Source organism: Misgurnus anguillicaudatus, unplaced genomic scaffold, assembly GCF_027580225.2.
Source record: "Misgurnus anguillicaudatus unplaced genomic scaffold, ASM2758022v2 HiC_scaffold_29, whole genome shotgun sequence".
In the NCBI taxonomy this organism is placed as follows: domain Eukaryota; kingdom Metazoa; phylum Chordata; class Actinopteri; order Cypriniformes; family Cobitidae; genus Misgurnus; species Misgurnus anguillicaudatus.
The window spans coordinates 4,651,419-4,664,737 of record NW_027395279.1 but is presented as its reverse complement, the minus strand read 5'-3'; the positions used below and the strand labels follow the sequence as shown (position 1 = coordinate 4,664,737).

Genomic DNA, 13,319 nt, shown 5'->3' with positions numbered 1-13,319 from the left:
TCCATGTTACAAAACATCTGCTTCACGCTCTCACAGGCGTTTTGATAAATGCAGGACACATTTCATTGAAGCTGTGTCCTTATATCCTCATTAGCAAACAACTGCTATTCTCTGGCAAGAACGAACCCTTTACATGTGATTTGTCTGTTACACCTCACCGTGTGTGTGGTACAAACCCCGACCTCACGACGGCCCGGAAGCAAGGAGCTAAGCGTTAAAATCCAGACATCAACGGACTTCAAGGGGCATAAGGATATAAGCGTTAAACTACCTGTCAGCAGAGCTTGAGAACCAGACGACCTGGCAGAAGAGAGCGGAGAAGAAGCAGGGATAGATAGAAGACGAACACGGAGGGTCACGACCTGGACGACCCCTGCTGCTCAGGGTCACAGGAAGAGACTCTGTTTCACTATGAGCTTGTTAGTCACACATACTCAGCCACAAAACATATTCACACAAACAGAGACGTCCCTGTTAGCTGCACCAAAAAACTAAAGGTGTGTTTATACTAGACTAATTAGGTTGGATTAAAACGAACTCTGGTGTGATTGCTCAGTTAGTGCACTTCTTTTGAGTAACTGTAAATGCTGCCACGCAACCTTGGTGCACACCAAATAAGCAGAAAGACTCTTCGACTGAAATGTGAACACAACATGGACCAAAGACAAAAACACTCCATAAACAGGAAGTGATTACTAGACGCGACCCCAGAAATCACACAATTTGTTAACATAAGAAGAACGTTTATTTTATTTTTGTTTGCGCTTATACAGGAATTTCTGGTGCTGTTGAACATATTATATGCAAGTTTTCATGAATAAAACATTCCTATTTGTACGCGCATGAGCGCATTTCGCTTAGCACACTGCATTATTTGGCAAAATCTATCGCAAAATTCACGTCATAAGGCCTGACCAATAAGGTTGTGAACTTATCCTTATGCTGCGTTCAGACCAGCCGCGGTAGAGGTGTCAAGCGTGAGTGATTTAATTGTTTAGTCAATGTGAAGACGCGTTGATGCGCGTACGGAGGTCTCGCAGCGCGAATGAGGCGTTTAGCGTGGCCCGTTAGACGAGATTCCGCCTCATTCGCGCATCTAGTTCACGCAAATACCGCGAATTGAGCGTTGCCGCGGGAAACATGCGAGTTGAAAAATGTTTACTTTGGCGGAAAAACGCGACACATTAACCAATCAGGAACTTGCTCTAGTAGTGACGTGATTACAGGAAGCGAGCGGAATCGCAGAAGCCCCTCCTATGACGCAAATTTCCACGTGAATGTCTTGATGACAAAAATTTCACGCACTGCTTTCTGTTTTTACGTGCGAATGAAGCGATTAAACTCGACGCGGTAGACCTGATTTTGATGCCTCAAACACGGCTGGTATGTACCCACAGTAATGCCTTTAGGTTTGATTCACTGTTATAAATGCCAGGGTTAAATAGGCACATGTCCTGAAAAGTTAGGCCAAAAACATTTTGATCGCCCCCTGTTGGCTTCCTGCAGTATTGGTCATAAACCTCATCCTTTACATGTAAACGTGTGGGACTTAAAAATCTATTTACACTTCAAATAATGACAATGGCCCCAATGATAGCTTCTGTTATTTTAGTTTAATCACACTGATGGACTTTTAGGTGTTTGTTATTATAATACGTTTGGTTTAACTCTTTCCCCGCCATTGACGAGATATCTCGTCAATCAAGAGAAAACGCTTCCCCGCCAATGACGAGTATTTCCGTCTTTCCGGAATACCGCTATTATCCACTACTATCCACGCAACTTTTTAAACCCAGAAGTATTGCCCTATGGCAAGCTGCTGCATGTCCGTGTCTGTTTTAAAGATCGCTCTGAATGGGATCTCTATGAAAAGTCCGTCACAAAAATGGACTTATCTCTGCTTTTTGCTCAAAATGTGGTGTTTTTGCAGAAACCTACCCATATTCAAAAGCTGATTACAAAAGAACTACTCAAGGTAGGATGAAATGTTTTTTTTTTGTTTGAGGGTCTGTTCTTTCATTTGGTATATTGTATGTTTATATAAGAAGAACATTTTCTGGAAGGCATTAAACTTTTGTAAAAAATCATGAAAAACGCTGCCGCTGGCTGGCAACTTTTTTTTAAAAACGCTGGCGGTGAAAGAGTTAAGTTAGTTATTATATGGTATGAACTCTTTCCCACCAAAAAAACTTTTTTTTTAAAGTTGCCAGCCTGCGACAGCATTTTTTATGATTTTCACAAAAGTTTAATTCCTTCCAGAAAATGTTCTTCTTTAAAAATATAAACATACAAAATATTAAATGAAAGAAGAGACCCTCTGCTTTTTAAAAATCATCCTATCTTTATTTGTTATTTTTTATCACCTCTCAAATATGGGTATTTTTTTTTTAAATACAAAATTTTGAGTAAAAAGTTGAGATAATTGCATTTTTATAAAGGACTTTACCTAAAGAACAGATTCAGAGCGATCCTCAACACCTGTTTGGCATGAGGGAATACTTACAGGTTTTATAAATTGGGTAAATATGCAAACCTGGTGCATAATAGCGGTTTTACGGATTGCCGGGAAAACTCGTCATTGGCAGGGAAGTGTTTTCTTTTTAATTGATGAGTTAAAAAAAGGGTGTGACTTTAGTCAAATGGGAATATGGGCGGGACCTTGATCCACCTTACGATCACTACTGAACATGATCTGGCTCCAACATAACATTATTGGCGCAAGATGTCACTTTTAAAATATTTCGGCATAATTTTTTTTACAGTGGAAGTCTATGGAGATTCGGCATCCATCTCTTTTACAGTCTGTGGTGTAAACACTAAGCAAAATTTTGTTTATCCTTTTTGGTCCAGACAAAAAAAAACAAGAGAACCGATCTAGAAGTGCAGTGCTTTGGAAAAAACCTTTGGAGGTGCCTGATCATGTTACGCCCATTCGATCGCGAATGCCTTTCCGGGGGGAGGATGGGGGATTTGTTTGTTTGCAAAAAGAACACTTTAGGCATCAAAGGGGCACATGACTGTAGAAGTGTGCACACGACCAAAACCTGAGCGCTTGGGTCCAGTTAAAATCAGTCTGGCTTATATTACCAAATAACAATCATCAGTCTTCTGAAGGTGCTCCTGAAAATCGTGCTGATGATGGAGAAACTCAAGTGGAGGGAATCTTTCCCATCCTGTAAATAACTTCATTGCAGTGGAGCGTTTCGGTTTAAAATAAACCGACATCATCAGATTCAACATCCAGCACTGAATCATCTAAACGTGCTTCAGAACCAACAGAACCTAAGCCATCTCATCTTGGTGTGAAATTAAGAGAGATAAATACATGGTTAAGGCAACACAGAGACAGCTGAGGTCTGCAAATATTAGATTACGATCCAATAAACTATTTCAGTGTAAGAAAAACAGAAAATACAGCAATCTGAGCCAAAAACATCACGAGTGCTGTACAACTCCAAAATGAGGGGTCCACGTCATCAGTATGTAAAGTAACACTACTGTGAAGATCCTTTAGGCTTTGCTTTTTGCACACTATTGCACAAACTGGATGTATCATGTATTAAGAACAAAAAAACGTCTAGACAGACCTTATTTACTTACTCAAGGCTAAGGTTGTGCTTAGGGGTGCAATGATAATATTTCATACCTTTCATTACATCTCAAACTCCAAACAACAACATGTGCACAAAGAAGTTCATCATCTGACACCAAAAAAATCTCTTTTATTCTAAAAATTCTGTTGTAACTGTTGTTAGTGTAGATATGATCTTTGGCACCTACTTACTTTTGATATTATCTTACTTCTGTGAAACATTATCACCTGACTCGTGTGACTGGATGCCACTGTTGTTGATCTTTATCGGATTTGTTCATCCCCTGGTTACTCCGGTATCTTTCACTATCTCTCTACAGGATCGGATCAGAGATCAAGAAGAGACATTCTTGGGTCTTATGGGACATGCGACAACACGTGCGTCCTGTGCCAAGACGGACCGCTTTAAAGCAGGTCTGTGCATGTTTGGACACTCCACTTTTTTTTGAAAATACGCTCATTTTCCAGCTCCCCTAGAGTTAAACATTTGATTTTTACCGTTTTGGAATCCATTCAGCTGATCTTCAAGCTGGCGGTGCCACTTTTAGCATAGCTTAGCATAATTCATTGAATCTGATTAGACCATTAGCATCGTGCTAAAATAACCAAAAAGTTTCGATATTTTTCCTATTTAAAACTTGACTCTTCTGTAGTTACATCATGTACTAAGACCGACAGAAAATTAAAAGTTGTGATTTTTTTAGGCAGACATGGCTAGGACTATACTCTCATTCTGGCATAATAATCAAGGACTGCGCAATGATATTACGCAGCAGCCAAAAATAGTGTCCTTGGTAACTTTCAATAGCAGGGGACTATTTTCGGGCACTACGTAATATCATTCCGTCAGTCTTAGCACACGATGTAACTACAGAAGAGTCAAGTTTTAAATAGGAAAAATATCAAAACCCTTGTGGTTATTTTTTAGCACGATGCTAATGGTCTAATCAGATTCAATGAATTATGCTAAGCGATGCTAAATGTGCTAGCGCCAGACCCAGAGATCGGCAGAATGGATTACAAAAAGGTAAAAATCAAATGTTTAACTTTAGGCGAGCTGGAAAATGAGGATATTTTCAAAAAAAGTGGAGTGTCCCTTTAAAAGAGTCCTTTATGACAAAAAGGTACAAAAGTTGTCACTGGGGTGGTACCTTTACAAAAAGTACACTTTTGTACCTTAAAGGTAAATGGTACATATTAGGACCTTTTAAAAATGTACAGTGACAACTTTTGAATCTTTTTCTGAAAGTGTAATATAACTTTTTAAGTAAATGTTTGTTTTTATTTTTAAAAGTGTACAATTAGATATATTTGTGCATGTGTGTGTTTGTGAGGTAGAGGTTAAGTGCTTCCCTTATCTTTTGTGGATGAAATGATTCGCTAAACAAATAAATAAAAGGAAATCTTTGCGTACGTGAATCATATTTCAATCACACATCTGTCTCTACCTGCATAAACTACAGATTTAAGATAGCACAGGTGATGAAAACATCACATCACACATACTACATCAATGTGTTTATGGATATATGAGTGCGTACAGACAGCCATGTGAATTAGTAGATGTTTTGAGGTGTGTCATCTGGCAACAACCCTAAACACATGCTTGCCTTGAGCATCACAGGACACAGACACTTAAAATAAATAATAAACATACACTTTCATCTTTGCGTGACGCAACAATTTGATTCTCTTGTTCATTTAAGCAATAAGCTACAAAATGCTGAATTATACTGACAAAACTGATTTATACATGTAGATATGCATTTGGCAGACACCTTTATCCATAAAGTACATTTCAAATATACATTTTCGCAGTTTGTGTGTTTCCTGGGAACAATTAATAAATTGGGGGAGAGTTTGGAAAAAACTTGCAATTCTGTTACACATGGCACACACTGCAACTTTAAACGTATGGCTTCAATCACTTGATTATTATGTGCTCATAAAACAAAACACTACACAAACACACACACACAATGCTAAACAAACAATCATGTTTGAAAAGTCCAGAATCAGCAATTTGTCCCAGCACGTGTATCTTTGGTGTTTTTGTTGATTGGTTTCATTTGTTTGTTTCTGGGCTCTGAATTAACAGCGTTTCTCTTGTATTCACATTTAACAGGCACGGCTGGCATTATAAAATCACTGGCACAGATTTTGAAATAAATAAAACACATCTTGAACAAATCAAACAAGCAGGGTCTCCATTACCCATAATGCATCGGTGTCTTTGTCTCTGGAGCGATCAATCAGGATTTACCTTCCTCTTTGTATGATTCTGGGTCTGATTCATTGTGGTATCTGTGTCGTGTGATACTGGAAACGTATGTTTGTGTGTGATTGGGAGAGCGCATGATAAGGTCACCATGTGTGTATGTGTGTGTTGCAAGGTTTTTATGAGCATCATCTCAGCTGTCTGCCGTGGAGGTCTGCACGGTGTGAAATGTGAATATGCACACACACACACCACATGTCTTCAACATGTCTTTCTGTCCGATTTATTCCTTACTTTCTTTTAAGAACGTTCACTTTGGCTGTAGTGTACACTTAGTAGTTATAGACCCAATACTATTGACCCTTGTGCATCAATAAAAAAAAACTCACACTTTGGTTCACAATGGAAAAAAAGTCTGTGAAACTTAACTATTATACATTTAAATGTTTTCCCACTTTCATTGACTTTATTTAACAAGAATCATAACTACCAAACATGCATTCATTTTCAGAATGTTAACCCTTTAAATGGCAGTTTGTTTACATGATGGCACTGTTGTTTTTATGAAAAAATTAGGGCTGTCAAAAAAAGTAATAAAAGTAAAAAGTTTGTATTTTATAGTATATTTGTGTGCGTATTACGTGTAATTATTACGTATATATAATTACACACATACATGTATACATTTAAGAAAATGTTATTTGGTATATATTTTAAGATTTATATATATATATATATATATATATATATATATATGTAGTATTAAATATATTAAAATCTGAATACATAAATAAAATAATAAATAAATAAACACATACAAATAAATATACACATACATACAAACATACACACACACACACACACACACACACACACACACACACACACACACACACACACAAACACACACACACACACACACACACACACACACACGTAAATGTTTTTTTAAGTACATACATGCGTGTGTATCGATATATACAAAATAATTACACACAATGCACACACATATATTATGCAAAAGCGAACTTTTATTTAATATGCGATTAATCATGATTAATCGTGATTAATCTTTTGACAGCCTTAGAAAAAATATGTCTAATTATTTCTAATATTTTCAAATTATTAACAATATAAATATTTCTAATTTCTAATTATTACAAAATAATTACACACAATGCACACACATATATTATGCAAAAGTGAACTTTTATTAAATATGTGATTAATTACCATTAATTGTAATTAATCTTTTGACAGCCTTAGAAAAAATATATTTCTAATTATTTCTAATATTTTCTAATTATTAAAAATATTAATATTAATATTTCTAATTTCTAATTATTACAAAATAGTTACACACAATGCACACACATATATTATGCAAAAGCGAACTTTTATTAAATATGCAATTAATCACGATTAATTGTAATTAATCTTTTGACAGCCTTAGAAAAAATATATGTCTAATTATTTCTAATATTTTCAAATTATTAACAATATAAATATTCTTAATATCTAATTATTACAAAATAATTACACACAATGCACACACATATATTATGCAAAAGCAAACTTTTATTTAATATGCGATTAATCACGATTAATCGTGATTAATCTTTTGACAGCCTTAGAAAAAAATAAATTCCTAATTATTTCTAATATTTTCTCATTATTAATAATATTAATATTTCTAATTTCCAATTATTACAAAATAGTTACACACAATGCACACACATATTATGCAAAAGCGAACTTTTATTAAATATGCAATTATCACGATTAATTGTAATTAATCTTTTGACAGCCTTAGAAAAAAATATATTTCTAATTATTTCTAATATTTTCTAATTATTTAAAATATAAATATTTCTTATTTCTAATTATTTTTCATATACCAAACGTGGAACTTATTTAATTATATAATTAGTCTCTATATAATTTGAAACAGCATTTTGAGCAGTTTCAAATTTTGACACAAAAAATGTCATTACACTATGACAAAAAGTCCATGTCATAAAATATTATTAATTAATTAATATTTTTCAATATTTCAACCAGAATCAAACCTTATCTTGACTATGAAACATTCAATAATTTTCAGCATATAACCCTTTAAAGTGACATTTGTAAAAATAAGGCTTTTGAATTACTGACTAATAAACGTTTAATTGCCATTACAGTAAAATTACTGAACGTAAAAAAATGCTCATTTACAAGAAAACATATCAGATGCACTTTTGCATCTGAATTCCTCATATGTAAAATTCACTTTCCACTGAACGCTACTCATCAGTCAGGTTATTTTAAACAAAATGTATGTGTGCTATTTATATTTACAGTACTGGATCATGTTAAAGGGGTAGTTCACCCAAACATGACAATTCTGTCATCATGTATTTACCCTTGTGTTGTTCTAAACCTGTATGGGTTTCTTTGTTTTGTTGAACACAAAGGAAGATATTTATAAACAAGCAGGAAGCAGAAACACAATTGACTTCCATAGTAGGAAAGAAAAATACTACGGAAGTCAACAGTGCTCCAAAACTGTTCAATTAAAAACATTCCCCAAATATCTTCCTTTGTGTTCATCAGAACAAAAAAAATGTAAACTGGTTTGAAACAACTTAAGTGTGAATGATGACTATCCCTTTAAAAGTAATTGTGATTACTGTCTATTTAAAGCACTCGAAAGTCACATATTAGTAGCTATATAATGTATGCTGTAAAAAAAGCCTGTTTTTGTTCATCAAGCGACCAGCTCTTCAAATATAAGTGATGCCATCTACCGCTTAAAACCTGACATTGGATGTCCACTAGCACTAGTTTTGTAATCGTGCACTGTTGTGGATGAACACATAGCGATCATTTTTGAGAACTGCTGAGATCATACCTCAACAAACCACAAACATCAGAGCTGTCATTCCACACATACCTCACAGCGGTCCACTACTGCGAGAGACAGACAGACGCTCCGCTCCAAATACTCGCCGAGCTGCCTGCCTAAACAGCAATTTACAGGTGCGCTCACAGCATGAAGACGTCAGGCCGCAGAACGATGGAAAACATGCCATCTGTCAAACTGTCATAGCACGGCTCTCAACCGCACATTTCTGCTCGCTGATATCAGCCTGAATCTAGTAATGCATCAAGTTTTAAATCAAAAGAGAAAATATACTAAATACTATTGAGTTTGCAACACAAAGGTCACGGGTTTGATTTAAGGGGATAGTTCACTTTAAATGAAAATGAAAATTCTGTCATCATTAACTCATCCTCATGTTGTTTTAAACCTGCATTAATTAATTTTTTTCTGATGAACACAAAAGAAGATATTTTGAGAAATGATGGTAAACACACAGCAGTAAGTGACCAAAGACTTCCATAGTAGGAATAAAAAAAATATGATGGAATTTAATGGGTACCGTCAACTGTGTGCTTACCATCATTTATCACAATATTTTCTTAGTCATTTATCACAATACTTCCAAAATATTTTTTTCCTACTATGGAAGTCTATGGTCACTTACTTCTGTGTGCTTACCATCATTTCTCAAAATATCTTCTTTTGTGTTAATCAGAAAAAAGAAATTCATACAGGTTTACAACAACATGAGTAAATGATGACAGAATTTTCATGTTAAAATAAACTATACATTTAAAGGTGCAGTGTGTAAATTTTAGCGGCATCTAGTGGTGAGGTTGCGAATTGCAACCAACGGCTCAGTCCACTGCTCACCCCTCGCTTTTAAAACACATAGAGAAGCTATGGTAGCCGCCACCGGAAAAACATGTCATCAACGGAGACAACTTAGTAAAGAAGTTTGTCCGTTAAGGGCTTCTGTAGAAACATGGCGGCACAAAATGCCGACTTCCAAGTAAGGGGACCCTCGGTGTATGTAGATAAAAAGTCTCATTCTAAGGTAATAAAGACATAACGGTTTATTATAAAAAGGTCTTTATAGACCGTTTCAGCAGTAACAACATAAACAAGCGGCTGTCCCGATCCGCACGTAACTTCCGGTAAAGTCCGCTAAGAATAAATTACAACAAAGTTCTTTAAACGTATTTTATTTATATAACAAGCAAAAAAACAACTCATAGATTACCTAGAAAACCAAAACATTTGTTATTTTCGACGAGGCATTTGTTCAAGAGATCAGTTTAGCAACTAGTCAGACCATTAAAAAAACGAAACCGGAAGTAAGGTTCGGATCCAGCCGTGTATCACATGCGTCCAATGAAACCGTCTATACACCCCTGATAAATGTAGTTTTGTATATTATTTAACATTTCTGTCAAGAGATCCATTTAAAAATTACACACTACACCTTTAAAGGGGACACACATGATGATAAAATGCTGAAATCACTGTAAGTTGCTTTGGATAAAAGTGCATGCCAGATGCATAAATTCAAAAATTTTTAAATATATAATTATTATTATTTATTTTTTTTTAAAGAAAAAAATATCTATACATTGTAAAAATGCAGCATTTTTGTAAAATCAACATATTTTTTTTTTTATAAAAAATAAAGTTAAACAATTTACATTTTTTACAAGTTATGTCAACTTATCACAGGTCAAAACTCAAAATAGTAGGCTGAACTGAATTACGAAACCAAGTTGTTATAACGTTATGCTGCATTTTTTTATTTTACAATGTTCTGAATCTGATATATACTGTAAGCATTTAAATGTGCACAAAATGTGCTGATGTTTTCTATTATTTTTCACTTTTGACCAGCTGTCAGAGTAATTTATGCATGTACTCATGAAATCAGAGCCCAACCTCTTAAAATGTCATTACAAGTGGTCACTGGAGATGTTGGCTCGCCTGAACGTTTGCGACAAGATCTCATGAGATGGATGTTAACACCAAGTGTAAATAGAGCCTATAGTTAGCATGCTAATGTCTGACTAATTTGAAACTAAATGCAGATTGACGGCGGTGAATGGATGTGCTTGCTGTCGCCCCCTATAGGTAGAGTTAGGAAATCCTAAGAGTACAAAGACGTAAAGGTAAAAACTGACTGCGAGATTCCCAGCCTTTCCCGTCGGAATGCACCACCCCCATAATAAATCACAGCATTCCCAAAATTCCCTATGGTCTTTTCACACAGAAAAAGAAGGTGATATTCTCCTTTGAACTTATTCATCTTATCATGTCCAGTTACTGTATAAATCTACACCATAACTCCCTTTTTGGAAGTCTCACAGCGCATACATGTGTGTGTGTATGTGTGTTGTCTGTATTGACTGCGGGAACTGTGAAGGTGACATCATTTGACATCCGCAGGACACTGGTTTTCATGGTGTTGATTCAGTGGGTCCTGGTTATGGGGTAAGGGTCTATCGGCATCTGTTTGAACTATTTATTATTTAAATATTAGCACGCTTTTCACAAGTGCTCTATCATTTCACACCCAACACAGAGGTACAGTACAGCACTAGACGGGATTATCATATGAGGTGAAAGGAACAGGTGGAAACTTCATTATCAGAATCACTTCTATAAATACAACTTCATATTTGTGTGAGTGAGCGAGCAAGAAATGACATCTGCAAAACGAATACCTGTTTTATACAGTGCATTACTTTAAGTCAACCACATTTGGTGCTATAAAACGGAGGCTGTAAATCTTAATAAAAACTTCTCGTAATTTCCAAACCTTTAATGCTGTGACAAAACTTCTCAGTGTGATGTGCAAAGACATCTAAAAGTAAAACCCGGAAAAACTGATGTCCCCAAAGTGTGCGGACCAATGGAAGGAAAGACGAATATTGGTGGCCCCAATGGCACACAAATCACATACAGTCCTAAAAAAGACATGCTTACAATCAGGAAATAAAAAATGAACAAGTTGCGCAAGTAAGTAAATTATTGCAGTAATTAAAGTTGTTGTAAGTCAAACTGAAAGTCAAGTAAAGCAAGTACTGTATGGAGAGAGAGAGAGAGAGAGAGAGAGAGAGAGAGAGAGAGATTATGATGAAGTACTCGTGACACTTTAGGTAAAATGTAATGTATTTATTTTGGCCCGAAATAAGTTGATGTTAATGAGAAACAAACACGGATGTGGACATACACGCGCGCGCACGCACCCACAGAAGTGTCCATTGAAGGCTTTATGACAGCGACAAGTGTCGCACACTGAATCCCTTCATACTATCAACAGTCTGTCTCTGCAGTCTAAACTCTCACTGATCTTAACTAAACCTAACTAAAGATTTACCGCACCTCCAAACCAATTACTCACGATCTGTACGCGCGGAGAGCTTTTATCTGAGAGCTGCAGATGTAAACATCCTTAAACACTATAAATGATCCATCATCACACAGGTCAGAGTGAGAGAGACGGGCAGAGATTGCATTGCATTGTGGGATACGGTAGTCCACAGTGTGCTGTAGTTTACTTTACATGGGCAACGTATATATTGTACAGTGCATACTGCAGAAATAGCATGAGTAGTAGGTGGTGTGTTATCAGAATGGAAACTTATGGATAAACTGCATGAGAATTTTTTTCAGTTCAAGTTATACATTGAATCGGAGCTAAACATGCATGAAATATTTTATCTTTTACTGCCTTTTAATGCAGTATGTATCACATATATGTCTGCATATATGCGTGCTTCAGACTCTTTGAACAGAATCTGTGCCAGCGTGCCCTCTCTGAAGTCATCTTACAGTAGTCCTTATACCAGGGGTCTCCAACGTGGTGCCCACGGGTAATTTTTTTTAGCTTGTCTTGGTTTACGTATGTTAACATTTTAAACATTTTTTCAAGTTTTGAGTATTCATTGTGGTAGCCCTTGCCCACAAAAACGTTGGAGACCCCTGCCTTACAGAACAGCAAATGGTTTTTTTTTATACACAAATCTTACAGATTTGATGAAAGACTGAATTTAAACATAAGATATCTTATGCAATTTAGTAATATTAGATAACTGCAGATTATTTGCAGTGTTCAACAAATCTGAGATGATTTAAAAGCCGACTTCTCTGAACAATGGAGAAAAAGGCCTGATCGCTATTATACAGAATGAGAAACAGCTTTAATACAATAACTCTTACTACTGTAAACAGTTCGCAAACACACTGCAGCTGTTGCTTTATAGTTCAGTTACTGGACCATCAAGACTCACGAGTGAACATCACATTTATGCTTAAGGCCGGCTGTAATATACAGAACGTCAACAAGTTAGTTTTAATTCATGCACAAAAATATAAAATGATATAATGGTATATTTAGGGGCAGTATACAAAATCCCTTGCCCCCGTTTTATTTGGATCTCTCAACAATCACAAAAACATTAAATGGCAACCTTTATGTCGCTTTTAATTATATTGTATTTTTAATGTCCGAAAATTAACAGGTAGGGCCTGTACAAGTACATATACATAACGTATAGGATTTAGGGACATGTTCCACAAAAAATGTGAACTTACCCAAACTATGGAGTAGGCCTATCAGAAATTTTATTATGGTAATTGTGTTGTTTTGTTAT

At 35.7% G+C, this 13,319-nt stretch overlaps 1 protein-coding gene across 2 annotated transcripts in view; it reads right to left on the bottom strand.

Moving 5' to 3' along the window:
- The window catches only part of LOC141362940 (mitochondrial import inner membrane translocase subunit tim16-like), a 218,865-nt gene that overhangs the window by 45,157 nt on the left and 160,389 nt on the right, over window positions 1-13,319 (bottom strand). The window lies entirely within an intron of this gene.